Source organism: Bombina bombina, chromosome 10, assembly GCF_027579735.1.
Source record: "Bombina bombina isolate aBomBom1 chromosome 10, aBomBom1.pri, whole genome shotgun sequence".
NCBI classification, from domain to species: domain Eukaryota; kingdom Metazoa; phylum Chordata; class Amphibia; order Anura; family Bombinatoridae; genus Bombina; species Bombina bombina.
The window spans coordinates 103,026,241-103,042,043 of record NC_069508.1 but is presented as its reverse complement, the minus strand read 5'-3'; the positions used below and the strand labels follow the sequence as shown (position 1 = coordinate 103,042,043).

Genomic DNA, 15,803 nt, shown 5'->3' with positions numbered 1-15,803 from the left:
CCCACCACCCACACAACCAACCCTACTCTAAAACCCACCCAATACCCCCTTAAAAAAATTAACACTAACCCCTTGAAGATCACCTTACCGGGAGAAGTCTTCATCCAACCGGGCCGAAGTCCTCAACGAATCCAGCAGAAGTGGTCCTCCAGACGGGCAGAAGTCTTCATCCAGACGGCATCTTCTATCGTCATCCATCCGGCGCGGAGCGGGTCCATCTTCAAGACATCCAACGCGGAGCATCCTCTTCTTTCCATGGCGACTAAAGAATGAAGGTTCCTTTAAGTGACGTCATCCAAGATGGCGTCCCTTCAATTCCGATTGGCTGATAGAATTCTAGGTAGGAAATCAGCCAATACTATTGAGCTGGCATTCTTTTGGCTGTTCCAATCAGCCAATAGAATGCCAGCTCAATCCTATTGGCTGATTGCATCAGCCAATAGGATTTTTTCTACCTTAATTGCGATTGGCTGATAGAATTCTATTAGAAGCCATCTTGGATGACGTCACATAAAGGTACCTTCATTCTTCAGTCGCCGTGGAAAGAAGAGGATGCTCCGCATCGGATGTCTTGAAGCTGGACCCGCTCCGCGCCGGATGGATGAAGATAGAAGATGCCGTCTGGATGAAGACTTCTGCCCGTCTGGAGGACCACTTCGTCCGGCTTGGATGAAGACTTCTCCCGGCTTCGTTGAGGACTTCGGCCCGGTTGGATGAAGACGTCTCCCAGTAAGGTGATCTTCAAGGGGTTAGTGTTAGGTTTTTTTAAGGGGGTATTGGGTGGGTTTTAGAGTAGGGTTGGTTGTGTGGTTGGTGGGTTTTAATGTTGGGGGGGGGATTTGTAATTTTTTTTACAGGTAAAAGAGCTGATTACTTTGGGGCAATGCCCTGCAAAAGGCCCTTTTAAGGGATATTTGTAATTTAGTGTAGGGTAGGGCTTTTTTATTTTGGGGGGCTTTTTTATTTTGTTAGGGGGATTAGATTAGGTGTAATTAGTTTAAAAATCTTGTCATTTGTTTATTATTTTCTGTAATTTAGTGTGTTTTTTTTGTACTTTAGATAATTTTATTTAATTGTATTTAATTTAGGGAATTAATTTAATTATAGTGTAGTGTTAGGTGTAATTGTAACTTAGGTTAGGTTTTATTTTAAGGTACTTTTGTATTTATTTTAACTAGGTAGTTATTAAATAGTTAATAACTATTTAATAACTATTCTACCTAGTTAAAATAAATACAAAGTTGCCTGTAAAATAAAAATAAACCCTAAGCTAGATACAATGTAACTATTAGTTATAGTGTAGCTAGCTTAGGGTTTATTTTATAGGTATTTAGTATTAAATAGGAATAATTTAGTTGATGATAGTTATATTTCTTTAGATTTATTTAAATTATATTTAAGTTAGGGGGTGTTAGGGTTAGACTTAGATTTAGGGGTTAATAACTTTAATATAGTGGCGGCGATGTTAGGGACGGCAGATTAGGGGTTAATAATATTTAACTAGTGTTTGCGATGCAGGAGTGCGGCGGTTTAGGGGTTAATATATTTATTATAGTGGCGGCGATGTCCGGTTCGGCAGATTAGGGGTTAAAAAATATTTTTAGTGTTTGCGATGCAGGAGGGCCTCGGTTTAGGGGTTAATAGGTAGTATATGGGTGTTAGTGTACTTTTTAGCACTTAAGTTAAGAGTTTTATGCTACGGCATTGTAGTGTAAAACTCTTAACTACTGACTTTAAAATGCGGTACCAGTCTTGATAGGAGAGGGTCTACCGCTCACTTTTTGTCAGACTCGTAATACCGGCGCTATGCAAGTCCCATTGAAAAAAGAGGATACGCAGTTTATGTATGTGGATTTGTGGTATTTCCAAGTCTGGCCAAAAAAGTGAGCGGTACACCTGTACCTGCAAGACTCGTAATACCAGCGGGCGTTAAAAAGCAGCATTAGGACTGGCTAACGCTGCTTTTTAAGCCTAACACACAACTCGTAATCTAGCCATATGTAAGAAGGACCATAGCCGCCCTACAAATCTGCTCCATAGAGGCCTCATTTTTTAAGAAGCCACAGCTCTAGTTGAATGAGCCGTAATCCTCTGAGGAGGCTTATGTCCCGCAGTCTCATATGCAAAACGGATAATGCTCAACGGATAATTCTCCTCAACCAAAAGATAGGGAAGGGGAAGAAGCCTTCTGCCCTCTACGCTTCCCAGAATAGACAACAAACAATGCCGAAGTCTGCCTAAAATCCTTTGTGGCCTTTAGATAAAACTTCAAAACCCAAACAACATCCAGATTATGAAGTAATCATTCCTTCGAAGAAGAAGGATTAGGACACAAAGAAGGAACCACGATCTCCTGATTGATGTTGCGATCAGACACAACCTTAGGGAGAAAACCCAAACCAGTGCGAAGAACAGCCTTATCAGTGTGCCTTATCAGTGTGAAAAACTAGGTAAGGAAGCTCACATTGCAAGGCTTTCATTTCAGAGACTCTGCATGCCGAAGCAATAGCCAGTAGAAAAAGAACCTTGCAAGACAATAATTTAATGTCAACCGAGTGCATGGAGCCCTCTGCAAAAACTTAAGAACCAAATGTAAACTCCAAGGAGGAGCGGAATGTCTAAACACAGGCCTGATTCTGGACAGGGCCTGAACAAAAGACTGAATGTGACGGGTGACCGGTTTTCTGGCTTGAATCACTCTCTCTGAAACACCTCTCTTGGCTAGGACTAAGCATTCAATCTCCACGCATTCAGCCTCAGAGAATCTAGATTTTGATGAACAAAGGGACTCTGTTTCAGCAGATCTTTGCAACAAGGTAACCTCCATGGAGGAGATGATGACCTCCCCACCAGGTCCGCAAACCACATACTTCACAGCTACGACGGAGCAATTAGAATAGTCGAAGCTTGCTCCTGCTTGATGTGGGCCACTACCCGAGGTAGGAGTGGTAACGGTGGAAATATGTAAACTAGGTTGAACCCCCAGGGCACTGCTAAGGCATCTATAAATTCTGCCTGTGGATCCCTGGACTGCGACCCATATCTGGGTAGCTTGGAATTGAGTCTGGACATCATGACATCTATCTCCGGCGTCCCCCATCTGTTGCAAATCTCTGCAAACACCACGTGATGGAGAAACCATTCCCCCGGATGAAACAATTGTCTGCTAAGAAAGTTCGCTTCCCACTTGTCCACACCTGGAATGTGGATCGTTGATAGCGAGCAGTTGTGGGCCTCTGCCCATTCCAGGATCCGAGATACTTCCCTCATGGCTAGGGAACTTCTCGTTCCTCCCTGATGGTTGATGTAAGCCACGAGGTAATGTTGTCCGATTGGAATAACCGGGATGAACCCAGAAGAGACCAATTCCTCAGAGCTTTGAAGATCGATCGAAGCTCCAAAATGTTGATCGGGAGCAGAGATTCCTCTCGAGACCACCAGCCCTGGGCCTTCCTGGCGCCCCAAATAGCTCCCCATCCCGATAGACTTGCGTCCGTAGTCACAATCTCCCAGGATGGTCTCAAGAAGGATGTCCCCTGGGACAGGCGATCTGGACAGAGCCACCAAGAGAGCGATTCTCTCGACCGGTTGTCCAGAGAAATCTGTTGGGATAGATCTGAGTGATCTCCGTTCCATTGCCTCAGCATGCACAACTGAAGAGGTCTGAGATTTCCCACGTGACACCACCCACCCTCCAATCCCTACCTGATCCTTCCTAAATATCTTCATAGATATGGAATCTATTATCGTGCCCAGGAACTCCACTCTGGTACTGGGAACCAGAGAACTCTTTCCTAAGTTTATCTTCCATCCATGAGATTGAAGAAGAAGTAGAAGAGCTCTTGAATGGTCTTCTGCCAGCCGGCAGGACGGAGCCTGGATCAGGATGTCGTCCAAATACGGCGTTACTGCAATACCTTTGGATCTCGCCAATGCAAGTAGGGCCCACAGAACTTTCGTAAATACTCTTGGGGCAGTAGCTAGACCAAAGGGAAGAGCAACAAACTGGAAGTGTTGATCCATATAAGTGAATCTTAAGAACTTGAAGTGCTCCTTGTGTATTGGCACATGAAGGTAAGCATCCTTCAAGTCTATCGTAGTCATGAACTGTCCCTCTTGAACTAAGGGCAGGATAGACCTTATCGTCTCCATCTTGAACGATGGGACCAACAGAAACTTGTTTAAACACTTTAGGTCTAGAATCAGGCAAAACGTACCCTTCTTCTTTGGGACTACAAAAAGTTTTGAGTAATACCCCAGACCTCTCTCTGCTAGAGGTACTGGCACAATTACCCCTAGGGAGGAGAGATTCCTCACGCACCCTAGAAAAGCATCTTGTTTTTCTGGCCTTGAAGACAGGTTTGATAAGAGGAATCTGTCCCTGGTTGGATGAGATTTGAAACCTATCCTGTAACCCTGAGCAATGACCTCCAGAACCCAAGGGTCTTGCACGTCTCTCAGCCAAGCCTCCACAAAAAGAGATAGTCTGCCCCAATACGATCCAGTGACGGATCGGGGGCCGCCCCTTCATGACGATTTTGTCGCGGCGGGCTTCTTGTTCTCCTTGAATTTATTCCAAGATTGAGATGGTTTCAAGTTCCCTTGGACTGATCAGGCTTCGTGGAGGGCTGCTGACGTTGGGATTTATCCGAACAAAAGGGACAAAAATTTGGACCCTGTGCTTTAGGCTTATTCTTCTTATCCTGTGGTAGAAAGGCACCCTTGCCCCCAGTGACCATGGATATGATAGAGTCCAGGCCTGGACCGAAAAAAATCTTCCCCTTGAACGGAATGGTAAGCAATCTAGATTTTGAAGTCATGTCAGCAGACCAAGACTTCAGCCACAGAGCCCTACGGGCAAGAACAGAAAAGCCTGATGTCTTAGCATTCAAGCAAATAATCTGCATGTTTGCATCACAGAATTAGCTACCCTCAAGGCCATAATTCTTTCCTGGATTTCATTGAGGGGAGTTTCCACCTCGATCATCTCTGACAAAGAGTCACACCAATAGGTAGCGGATCCAGTCACCGCAGCAACTGCCGCTGCAGGCTGAAATAAATTACCTGTGTGCTGAAACATCTTTCTTAACAGAGTTTCCAGTTTTTTTATCCATTGGTTCCTTAACAACGAACTATATTCAAGCGGGATAGTGGTGCACTTAGCCAGCGTGGAGATAGCTCCATCCACCTTAGAGATAGACCCCCACAAGTCAGGAACTGGGAACAATTTCTGAAGGAAGAAGGGGAAAAAGAAAATCAAAGTCTCTCCCAGTCATTCTTAATAATATTTGCCATCTTTACGGGAACCGGAAAAGTCTGTGGCACCACCCTGTCCTCATAAACCTTATCAAGCTTAGGAATAGAAGGTTCCTCAGGTAATTTTGGTTCCAGAACCTCTAACGTAGCCAACACTTCCTTTAACAGAAAGCGTAAGTGCTCGATCCTAAATCTAAAGTCTGGTTCCTCTGCAGCCGGAGGCCTAGAGGCAGCCGATTCCGACCCAGAAAGAGCCTCCTCTGAAGTATCAGAGGCGTTGTCTTACGTGGATAATCTAGTATCAGATAAATCCAACAAGTTGATAAATGACCCCTGGGAAGGATAGCAATATTTAACCTTTTGCTTGCGCTTAGCAGGGCGAGGTAAAGCACTGAAGGCTGCAGACACTGCCGTTTGCAACTATTCATTAAAGTCTGGCGGTAGGAGGGCCCTTCCCAAAGGAGGATTAGTAGTGCTATGGGGAGCTGCATGTGTAATAGGAGATGATTGCAGGGAACACACCTCACGGGGCAGAGACCCCTCAGAGGTGGATTGCTCAGTGGTTACTAAACATCTTTGTCTTTTTAGATATAACTACCTTATCGAGGCATGTGGAACATAATTGAGCATGCGGGTATACCGTAGCCTCCGCACAATAAAAACAGGTATTAGACTTAGGTAAAGAGGGAGTACCCTCTAACGCATCAGAGTCCTCCATAGCTTGCACTTTTAATACGGACAATAGAAAAAGAGAAATGGCACCTTTATACCCCCAATGGCCGGGGCACTCACCACCTCCTATGATTCAGGCCCCACAGAGAAACCGCTTTGTCTCCTGTAAACCGCACGGTCAGGAAAGAGGAAGATAATGAGGCCACAGCCGGTCACATGGAGTGCCATGCAGGACCGCCCCTGCTGCAGGAAGAGAAGTGCTCCAAATTAACAGGCTGCGCAGTTCTCCCAAAATGAAAGTAAAACCTGAATGTTCCCACATCTGCCAGAGCCTCATCTCACACATGTCGCAGCATAAAACATAATAAAGCAATCGTGCAAAAATTCCCCCTGTTCAATTATCTCCTTCTGGAGATATTCACAATTGATTCTATACAGATAAAGGAGTCACACTGTGACGCTGTCTTCCTACGATATCAAATGAGATAAAATGAAACAATCTTACAGGAATCATCGCCGTGGAACAGAGCACAGCCTTTCAAGTTTGACAGTCTGTTGCATCGCACCTGACATGAACTTGAGTGATAAAAGCAGGCAGTGAAACTTGTCTACACTAATTGCTTAGGAGTTGTTAATACGAGTCTGGATGGTTTCATAGAAAGACTCTCCCTGCATCTCCAGACCCTAACTTTCGTCAATGCTCTCACTGAGAGGCTGACAAGACTACTTAAATCTCCAGTCCCATAGCGAAGAGTACTACCCTCCATAAGAGACTACTCCGAATTTTACAACACTTCTCTGCCATCCTCCTGTGATGAAAGGCAAAGAATGACTGGGGGATGAGGGACCTGGGGGAGGTATTTAAGCCTTTAGATGGGGTGTCTTTGCCTCCTCCTGGTGGCCAGGTTCTGTATTTCCCACAGCTAAGGAATGAAGCTGTGCACTCTCCTCATATTAAGATGGAGATAGGCACTTTACAAAAATTTCACGTATGAATAAAAGCGAAATCCCCCAATGTGCCACTAAAGAGGGGTCATTGTGTGAGACAGCTGTGGTTAAAATTTAATGGCACAATGGGAGATTTTGTTTTTATCCCCAAGTAAAATTGTTGTAAAGTGCCTATTTTTGCAATTTGAGGGACATTTGGGGACTAATATTTTTAAAATTACAAAGTAAAAAGTACCCATACTTTGTGATATTGTAGAGGGGTCATTGTGTAAGATAGCTGCATTGAATATTTAGTGGCAAAATGGGAGATTTTGATTTTATTACTTAGTGAAATTGCTGGAAGTGCCTATTTTGCAATTTGAGTGACATTTGGGGCCCAATATTTTTAAAATTCCACAGTAAAAAGTCCCCATACTTTGAGATATTGTAGAGGGTCATTGTGTGAGATAGCTGTGGGGAATATTTAGTGGCACAATGGGAGATTTTGTTTTTATCTCCAAGTGAAATTGTTTGAATGTGCCTATTTTTGCAATGTGAGGGACATTTGGGGCCCAATATTTTTCAAATTCCACAGTAAAAAGTGCCCATACTTTGTGATATCGTAGAGGGGTCATTGTATGAGATAACTGGTGAAAATGTAGTGGCACTATGGGAGATTTTGTTTTTATCCCAAAGTGAAATTGCTGAAAAGTGCCTATTTTTGCAATTTGAGACATTTGGGCCCAATATCTTTAAAATTCCACAGTAAAAAGTCCCCATACTTTGTGATATCGTAGTGGGGTCACTGTGTGAGATAGCTGCAGTGAAAATTTAGTGGCACAATGGGGAATTTTTGTATTATCCCTAAGTGAAATTGCTGGAAAGTGCCTATTTTTGCAATTTGATGGACATTTGGGGCCCAATATTTTTAAAATTCTGCAGTAAAAAGTCCCCATACTTTGTGATATCGTAGTGGGGTCATTGTGCGAGATGGCTGCAGTGAAAATTTAGTGGTACAATGGGGAATTTTTTTATTATCCATAAGTGAAATTGCTGGAAAGTGCCTATTTTTGCAATTTGATGGACATTTGGCGCCCAATATTTTTAAAATTCCACAGTAAAAAGTCCCCATACTTTGTGATATTGTAGAGGGTCATTGTGTGAGATAGCTTTGGTGAAAATTTAGTGGCACAATGGGAGATTTGGGTTTTATCCCCAAGTGAAATTGTTTGAATGTGCATATTTTTGCAATGTGAGGGACATTTGGGGCCCAATATTTTTAAAATTCCACAGAAAAAAGTCCCCACAGTTTTTGATATTGTAGAGGGGTCATTGAGTGAGATAACTGCAGTGAACATTTAGTGGCACAATGGGGAATTTTGTTATTATCCCTAAGTGAAATTGCTGGAAAGTGCATATTTTTGCAATTTGATGGACATTTGGGGCCCAATATTTTTAAAATTCTACAGTAAAAAATCTCTATACTTTGTGATATCGTAGAGGGGTCACTGGGTGAGATAACTGCAGTTAACATTTAGTGGCACAATGGGGAATTTGTTTTTAATGCTTAGAGAAATGCTGGAAAATGAAATTTTTTTAAAATTTGAGTGACATTTATAAGAAAAATGCTTGTTGTATTCATTAAAACATTTCTTATTAGCATATATGTAAGATAGTGCTAACAAATACGTGTCTGATAGCTTGACTACTGTTTTATAACTGTCTGATAGCTTGACTACAGTAATATTTTACATAAAATAAATAAATTTAATTAAACGTAAACTTGGTTGCCAAATTCTGGTGAAGCCACAATATTTCCAAAATCGTGTGTCACACTATCTTCCATTGCCAGCTACTGTATTCACTGTACGTATAACTAGCATTGTTTAACGCTGAAGGCAGCTACAGGGTAAGAGCACTGTAGGGTAAGAGGAACAAATGCAGCAGCAGCACCTGTTGCAATGCGGTGTAGTGCGACTTATTTTATTTACACTATAGATTAGCCACGCCCATCGAGGCGTATCACCGCCTCCCACCATATGCCTGATCCCCGGAAGCGCGCACGCCTCTGCCAGTCACGATTATGGAGAGCTTTCTTGTAAGCCCCGCCCATCTTTTTTTGCTGGGTACTAGCAGCAGCGAGTCGGGGACGCGCACGGCCCCCCTCAGTGCCGGCGTCTGAATGAGAGAGAAGTCAAGCAGCCAGGATCACGGGCCAGAGCTGTGGGGAGCGTTGTTGTTATATACCGAGGACGGCAGCCTCCTGTGGCCAGGTAAGTCACTAAACAGTGGCTGAAGTGTTGGGGTGGCGCTGAGTGAGTTAAGGGAATGACTGGTACCCGGGGCCGCTCCCTGGTTGTGAGAGGCGAGTCAATGGGCTCCACAGTGTGGGAGCTGATGCACACACGCACGTACCTCCTCACTAGGCAGCTTAGGAACCTTTATCTTATACACGGTCTGCAGGGAAGTGCTCCCAGACCATCACTGTGCTGCTGTAATCCTGCCATTGCTTTGTGCTGCTTTACCATCTCTGTTTGCTGACTTCTCCATATACTCACTACAGTACTGTGTAGAGCAGAACAGTGGTTGGTACTTTATCAGGGCATTACAGTGCTACTATAAGCAATGTATAACTCTCTTCACATATAGTATCAGTAGTGCAGCATCCCAGGACATAACTACTCTATGGTAACTTCTTGTGTGTATAACTTTGTTGTATTTTACCTTCTGTATCTGGCAGGTTGTTTATCTTTTATTTGTATGAAGTGCAGTGGTTGCTACCTTGTTAACTAGGGCCTTATAATGCAATAAATATCGGTTTAAATGGACATTAAAATACTTAATGATGTGCATTTACAGAATCTATAACTGTTTTCTTGTAATCCTGTCATGTGTGCATTAATTTGTGCTTTTTTACCATTTCTGCCTGGTGACATCTTCATATACTCACTATATAGTGCTTGGTATATTGTTTACTAGGGCATTGCAAGACTATTAACATGTTTAACTCTTTAATATAGAGAATCTGCAGTGCAGCACTCAGAACATAACTAATCCTATGATAGCCTTGCCATGTGTGTATTATGGGTATAAAATAGGTCTGTGATATTTTGCCATCTCTGCCTGGCATTTTTTTTTTTTACTATGTTGCTAACTGACTACAGTAAAGCATATTAGATGATCATATCCCTGGACTGTTCTAAAACTTTAACATAATGTGCTATCAAAATGAGTTTTACATTTTTATAAAAGATTTTCTCACCTCTTCTATAATGTATTGTGTGTTTATGTGTGTGTGTGTGTGTGTGTATATATGTGTATGTATATATGTGTATATATATATATATATATATATATATATATATATATATATATATCTATATCAAAATACTAAGAGTATTGCATTGAGCAATAATACTTTATTGGACTAACTATACATTTTAGAATATGACAAGCTTTCTGAAGAATGTCTTCCTTTTTCAAGTCTGAAGCAATATTGACCAATTTGATGGAATTTACAGATTATATCTTAAAACATAGGATGGCTAAAAAGTAATAGAGGTCTGAATGCAGGGGGAGGAGGGGGTGTCGTAAAAATCATGATGGGGGTTTAGGAGGCAGACTGTCAGTAAAGGATAACAGACATGGGAAATATATGGTTATACACAAAGCATATACTGACATAAAGTTATATATCAACAGGGGGATATAAGATAGTCAAAAAAGGGGAATAATAATGACAAAAGTGTGGACATATATTACCTGCGTACCTATGCATAGAGAGTGTGGAATATGCAATGTGATTGACTACAGTATATGAAAGTACATTACAAATTTTTTTGATAATAGGTTAAGAAACCAGAGTCCACATTTAGTCCAGAATTTAGCAAGTTGAAGTGCATTATCATGTTCATTTCAAAGGTTTTCCTTTCCATGGTGTTTTTGAAGTTGCCTCTGAGAATGTTGATTTTGAGGTTTTGGATGGAGTGGTCAGGTTGGGTGAAATGGTGACCAACAGGGGTACAGTATTTTGTTTCACAGTGGTTTTTGATTGATATTATCACTACTCTCTCAACTCTTCTATTATGTACCCAGTGTGCTGTCATGTGTGTATTCTTCCAGGAGGCTGGTACTCTGTTAGCATGTGCAATATAAATGCTATATGTAATAATGACATAATTTGCTAGTAAAAACTGTCAGACTTGCTTTGTGATGTGCCAGCATTTGCTTTTTTTGAGTGAAGATGTATTGTGCAGAAGCTGGTAAGCTCTCAGCATGTCCAGCACAGTAACAATTGCTATTGACACCGATGCACCTGTTATTTGTATTTTACTTTGTGTGAGTACCTTTGCTGTGTATTGTGACACCACCTCTGTCTGGTAGCTGGTCAGTGTACCGACCATTAAATGTCAACAGTAGTTGCTGATAAGTTGACGAGTTCAGTGCTCTAAGAAAGATATGTATTAAATTAAAAACAAAGAAATGTTCATGAGCAGCAGTTAAACATGTTAAAATATATTTTTTTGCTGTGTGAAAAGGGTTAGGGAAGGGGCATGAAGCCAAACTCTCTTTTTCATGAATAAGACAGCATACATTTTTAATTTTTTTTTTTTTTTTTGAAGGAGCAGCAATGCACTATTGGGAGCTAGATGGATACATCTGGTGAGCCAATGACAAGAGACATATGTTCAGCCACCAATCGCCAGATAGCTCCCAGTAGTGCATTTCTGCAGATGAATCTACCTAGGTAATCTTTTCAACAAAGGATGCCAAGAAAATTAAACCAGTTAGCTAATAGAAGCAAATTGGAAACTTGTTTAAAATTGCAGGCTCTTTTCAAATCCTGACCATTTAATTTTGCCTTTACTTTCACTCTAAAGCTACAGGGGTTAAGGGACAATTTTGATCTTTTGGATCATGTAATTTTTGTTTCACTGTTGCTAGCTTAAACTACTAGGTAAAGTTCTGTTGAGGAGCCACAAGAATAACACAGATGAGGAGCCAATCAGGCGCGCATTTGTGGGTAGCCACCAGTCATCAGCTGTGTTTTTCTCAGGAGCAATAATGCTTTTGACCCCTTTGTGCCTATTCCTTTTGCAGCAGTTGAACATGTAGTACTTTATGGTCAGTGATGCAAAAAGGTCATACTCTAACATATTAGAGCATATGATTCTTTTGTAAGTCCAAGTGACAGGAGATCAGATTGTAAAGCTTAAAGGGACAGTCTACTCCAGAATTTTTATTGTTTAAAAGAAAGATAATCCCTTTATTACCTTTTCCCCAGTTTTGCATAACCAACACAGTTATGTAAATACACTTTTTTACCTCTGTGATTACCTTGTATCTAAGCCTCTGCAGACTGCCCCCTTATTTCAGTTCTTTTGACAGACTTGCATTGTAGCCAATCAGGGCTGACTCATAAATAACTCCACGGAAGTGAGCACAATGTTTTCTATATGGCACACATGAACAAGCAATGTCTGTGTACAACTGTCAAAATGCACTGAGATCAGAGGCGGTTTTTAACCGTTTAGAAATCTGTTTGAGCCTACCTAGGTTTATCTTTTAGCAGAGAATACCAATAGAACAAAGCAAGCTTGATGATAAAAGTAAATTGGAAAGTTGTTTAAAATTGCATGCCCTATTTGAATCATGCAAGTTTTAATTCTGACTAGACTGTCCCTTTTAAAGGGACATGAAACTTAAACATGTTTTTTTATGATTCAGAGCATACAATTGTAAACAGCTTTCTACCTTACTTATATTATCTCATTTGCTTCCTTTTTTTTAGTATCCTTTGCTGAAAAGCATACCTAGGTGGGCTGAATGCATTTCAGGAAGCTAGCTGCTGATTGGTGGCTGTACATATGACTTGTCATTGGTTCAACCAATCTGTTCAGCTTCCCAGTAGGACATTGCTGCTCCTTCAACAAAAGGTACCAAAAGAATGATGCAAATTTGATAATGAAGATAAATTGGAAACTTGTGTAAAACTGTATGGTCTATCTAAATCATGAAAGAAAAATATTGGGTTTCATATCCCTTGAACTCAGAATTTTCGTCACCGTTATATTCATATTTTTCTGCAATCTAAAAATGTAATTAAGTTGCTGCATACTTATCTGCAAGATTTTCTCTGTAACCAATCTTTGTTGTTGCAACGTGTGTAGTTAGGCGCAGAAGCTGTTACTCTTGTCATCTATTACTAAAGTAAAAGTGATTTAGCAAAATAATGGAAATGTGACTGAGAAGTTGCCAACTTTTTTTTTTTTTTACTTCTATATTTCATGTGATCTTTCTTGTTCTTGACCACATTCTGAATCATACAAGTTTTATTTTGACTTGAGTGTCTCTTTAAAGGGTTGTTACAGTGCGATTGTTAAACACACAGACTTGACAGGGCTGGTGATAAAATTACCTGATAAATTAGAACAGGCTCTGATTTTTTTTTTTTCTGGGATACAAATAGCCAGGTGCAGTGAAAGCTGTTTGCGTCTGGTTGTGCTTGGTTTTTAAACTATTTCTGTGCAGTCCTCAAATCTTTAAACCCCTACATAATGAAGCACTTTCCATATAGATGTTGTTCACTTTTTATTTGCTATTGCTTGTATTTTGTTTTGGCCCTAATATAAAGGATTTTATTCCCAAATATTGTCCATACCAGTTAAAGGGACACTCTACACCCGATTTTATTGTTTTAAAAGATAGATAATCCCTTTATTACCCATTCCCCAGTTTTGCATAACCAACACTGTTATATTAATATATTTTTTACCTCCTGTGATTACTTTGTATCTAAGCATCTTCTGACAGCCCCCTGATCACATGAATTTTTGTTTTTCTATTGACTTGCTTTTAGTACTGTTGTGCTAAATCTTAATATAACAATGTTGGTTGTGCAAAGCATTATCTGTTTTTAAGCAATAATATTTTTTTTGAGTAGACTGTCTTTTATGAAAAACATTGAATCATTTTAACATTTGTGTGTTTTGTAAATATTTGTTATTGTAGGCAAGGGTTTATACAATAAATCTGTTTTATATAGAATACATTCTTTTTGTTTCAATTCTTTTTGATTCCACTCTTGTGTTATACATTTAACATAAAATGTAGCAGATCTCATTCACTGTTTGGGAAATGAGTGCTGAATCTTCAACTAACTGTTGGAGCTAGATTTTGAGGACTGGGCAGAAACATTACTATATACTATGTGTATGGGTATATATATTTGTGGATAATAGAGATAGATATATATTAGATAGATATGATTCATTTTATTTTCAATGTATGTAAATAGAGTAACCACCTGTCCTATAAATTTACTATGCTTAGTTGAGTTGAACTGACAGGATACCATTTGTCTAAACTCCTTACAGTTGGAGAGGCGTCTGTCTACACAGATGAGGCTGTCTGGTATCTGCTTTGACAGGCCGAGTGTGGCACAGATGGTCTTGGGTCATTTGGGAAACATAATTTATGTTGAAGAAAGACATTTGCCTATCTTGTGTTGCCTTTATCTTCTGCTACAGCCTTGCAAATTTCACTGTGGAAAAAACTGCAACCACCATTATCAGTTTTGGTATTTTGTCCCTTTCACTGCCAGAAACATCTGTGAGAACAAGTGTTCTAATGCCAAGATAAAGATGGGAAATGGTTGTTGTTTGATTAGAGACAAGTTCCTTAGGCACTTACAACAACGCATTAAGAAAATAAAACAAATCTCTTTATTTTATTTAAAGGGGTATTGCATTAAAATATATATATTTATATATTTTTTTTCTATCCGCAATTAAAAGTACAGTAAAGTCAAATTTAAAGTTTTATGATTCAGATAGAGAATGCATGCAATTTTAAAGGGACAATCTACACTAAAATTGTTATTGGTTTTTAAAAAGATAGATAATGCCTTTTACTACCCATTCCCCAGCTTTGCAAAACCAACATTGATATATTATTTTTTATAACATTTAAAACTCTAAATTTCTGCCTGTTTCTAAGCCACTATAGACAGCCACTTAATCACATGCTTTTTTTATTCGCTTTTCACAACAGGAGACTGCTAGTTTGTGGGCCATATAGATTACATTGTGTTAATGCCCAAGGTTATTTAAAGGGAAATTAAACCCAAACATTTTCTTTCATGATTCAGACAAAGAATACAATTTTGAACAGCACTCCAATTTACTTATAATATCTAATTTGCTTCATTCTTTAGATATCATTTTGCTAAAGAAATAGCAATGTACCTGTGTGAGCCAATCACATGAGGTATCTATGTGCAGCCACCAACCAGCAGCTACTGGGCCTATCTAGATATGCTTTCCAGGAAAGAATATCAAGAGAATGAAGCAAATTGGATAATAGAAGCACATTAGAAAGTTGTTTTAAATGGTATTCTCTATTTGAATAATGAAAGAAAAAAATATGGTTTAATGTCCCTTTAAGATTTAGCACAACACGGTACTAAATGCAAGTCAATAGATAATTAAGTCATGTGATCAGGGGGCTGTCAGAAGAGGCTTAGATACAAGGTAAAAAGTATATTAATATAACTGTGTTGGTTATGCAAAACTGGGGAATGGGTAATAAAGGGATTATCTATATTTTAAAACAATACAAATTCTATTGTAGACTGTCCCTTTTGAGAATAGCAAATTGAAACCTTGCTTAAATTGGCTTTGTTCTCTTGCTATCCTTTTTAAGATGAAACCTAGGTAGGCTCATAGACCATCCACATATCTTTAGCACTCTGCGGGAGCAGTCTTTGCAACAATGTAAGACATTGCTACAATGTTGTAAACTGTTCCTATAGGGTGCTAAAGACACGTGCACTCCTGAGATTTTGTGAGGCTAGAATTGCTCCTCAACAAAGCAAATTTAAAAATGATAAATTGGAGTGATGTTTTAAATTGCATGCTCCATCTCATCCATGAAAGTTTAATTTTCAT

General features: G+C 39.9%; 1 protein-coding gene across 6 annotated transcripts in view; it reads left to right on the top strand.

Annotated features, from left to right (window-relative positions):
• Window positions 1-8,989: 8,989 nt before the first annotated feature.
• Window positions 8,990-15,803, top strand: part of RALGPS2 (Ral GEF with PH domain and SH3 binding motif 2) — a 619,002-nt gene continuing 612,188 nt past the window's right edge. For 4 of the 6 annotated variants that reach the window (XM_053693289.1, XM_053693287.1, XM_053693288.1 and 1 more), the window contains exon 1: window positions 8,996-9,128. The gene's annotated coding sequence lies outside the window, so the exon portion shown is untranslated. Of the gene's footprint in view, window positions 9,129-12,646; window positions 12,792-15,803 lie in introns of all 6 variants that reach the window. The other 2 variants (XM_053693285.1, XM_053693284.1) reach the window with 2 other exon arrangements.